This window comes from Branchiostoma belcheri, unplaced genomic scaffold (assembly GCF_001625305.1).
Source record: "Branchiostoma belcheri isolate BF01 breed outbred unplaced genomic scaffold, Haploidv18h27 scaffold1, whole genome shotgun sequence".
In the NCBI taxonomy this organism is placed as follows: domain Eukaryota; kingdom Metazoa; phylum Chordata; class Leptocardii; order Amphioxiformes; family Branchiostomatidae; genus Branchiostoma; species Branchiostoma belcheri.
The window spans coordinates 4212205-4214680 of record NW_017802379.1 but is presented as its reverse complement, the minus strand read 5'-3'; the positions used below and the strand labels follow the sequence as shown (position 1 = coordinate 4214680).

Genomic DNA, 2476 nt, shown 5'->3' with positions numbered 1-2476 from the left:
CCATTGAAATTTTAAAAACAAGATAATTAGTACACAACTACCTTCATTGATAATTCATACCAACAGACAGGTCAATCTATTTCGGCACTAATTCATGATTTTTAGATATGCCTTTTGGAATACAACATGGAGTACAGGTGGAATACTATAGTACATGATTGTACAAAAAATATAAGAGTTTATGACAAGCCCAATTCAAAAGAAAGCCTGGTGGTTTTGCACAAAAAATATCATTCTGACATACATGTAGACTTTAAACTTGGTAATTATATGCTACCGGTAGTATTTGTCCTTTGACTTGAAGCCAGCCTTACTTCCATGCCATTAAGCCCTTTGTACTTGACATGAGCTAACCCAAGTGTCTGACAATAACTTCAACCTAAACAAACAATGTCTCGATTGCGGTTAACTATAACCAACAGGACTTTCCTGTCAGGAAATATCAAAACCCAAGAAAACAACACCTGTCTAACTTACTATCTCACCCTTCTTCACCACACACTTTCTTGAGACTGGAAAATAATCTTCCGTTCAATGAATCATTCTAAATCCATTCTAGATCTATTTATGTGACCTTATGACCTCAATTTAGATTGGTCTGGGCTCTTGGGAACAAGTTTCTGGGACAGCACAGGTGGTGGTGTGAACCTGGTTTTCCTGCATCTACCAAAAATAGATTCTTAGCAAATGACCACTCAATACCTTACAATGATCTGATTTTAAGTAAAAACCCTTAAACATTTATCTGTTTTGGACCCACCTTTTTTGACGCTAAACAGGATAGTGAGTGATTATGAATAAAAAGTTGTTATGGTCCAGATTGGACTTAATTCTTTCAATAAGCTGTTATTTTTTTGAGAAAACCCAACCAGACCCCTCTTTACTGGTCCCAGTCTGCATGTAAATGGGGTCTAGTAGTAAATTATAATGTCGGCTCTAATCACAGGGAAGGAATATTCAGGTAGATCCTATAACATGTTATTAATGTAGAATGAACCCAAGATAATCCGTCTTGAGACATCTTTTAATTTGGATCTAAGTATATTGACTACGGGAACCACTGATACGCTCTAGAAGTGCAGTATTGGTTTCTGACGTCCTAATTTTCGAGTCTGACAGTTTTATGGCGGATCAATACCCAGCAGATGCTAGGTGGGGACAATACACTCTGGCAGAACAGATGGATTTTCCACTTGTGATTCTGCTGCCATATCAGAATCCCATTACCGATCGTTTGTCAACTGCTTGTGTCTTTATGTGGTTCAAAGATGACTTACACAGTACCATGTGATTGTTTTAAGAGGCGTGTTTTTGGCATTTGGTACAGAACACTTGACTCAGGTGATGTGACCTTACTTCAAAGCATGTTTGCCTGATGACATGATAAGGAAAGCAGAAGGGGATGTGGAGGCTACTGTATGGTGAAAACAACACAAGCATTACACTCAGAACTTCTGAAAATTCTTTGAAAACTTGAAATGCCATAGCTACATCCTATACTTTAGAGTCTTAAGGAAATTTGATATTATTTTACAAACATGTATTTCGCTATAAAAATGCATAGATTTCCTTTCATTCCATCGTGTACGAGTGTATCAAATTATATTTCCATTCACAAGGTTTATTTTAGGATTGATAAGATGACACAAAAATCAGCAACCTCAGCAGTAGTCTTTTTCAGGTAAATTGCAATGAATAAAAAAGTTCATATATTATGAATGCAACCTTTGAAGAGGACACGGTACAAAATCTGAAGAGATATATTAGCTAATCAAAAGGCCCTGCACATAAGCCAGGCGCCTCTGAGTAGGTAACGAACGGATTAGGAAAGTCTTATCTCATTTTAATTCATATACATGTATTACAGCATATGATAGGACCTTGATAGGACCTAATCTTACTGATCAGACGCAGACAGATGACATCTTGAATATTAGTCATCAGTTTGTCAAAACATATATCATTGTCGGGATTCATCCTGGCATAAAGGCTGCGGGCTGTTGTAATGTGTTGTTCTGCATCTGGCTCAGAAATTCACATCAGTGTAAAATAGTTTGGCAACACTGTTGGACAGTGAGCTTCCTTGTAACAGATATTGCATCAATGTCCAATTTCCCTTAGACAAGACAAGACACTATTCAAAAGGAACTTCCTGCAAAGGAAGACCTTCAGGAAATCATGTCTTGAAACTTCAGGAAGTTCTTTAGATCAGATACAAAAGGTGTGGGTTGGGGTGTCTGGGGAGTTATTTTTACAAGAAGCTGGGAGTCTCAGAAGTACACATGTAAGACCCAGTCTCCTTTGGGTCAGGTGAAATTTCCTGCCAGTACAAGATTTAAATCAATAGCAGGGGCCTGATATTAGAACGAAATTGGCACTGGGTAACTAAGTGAAATTGCTTATTTTGGGGGTGGTTTAGGTTCGTTCTTTCCACTCAAAATAGAAGGAGGGTGCCGACACTGCTGCAGGTGACCAC

At 38.0% G+C, this 2476-nt stretch overlaps 1 long non-coding RNA gene across 1 annotated transcript in view; it reads left to right on the top strand.

The window, feature by feature from the left end:
• The window catches only part of LOC109466038, a 5154-nt gene that overhangs the window by 1366 nt on the left and 1312 nt on the right, over window positions 1-2476 (top strand). The window lies entirely within an intron of this gene.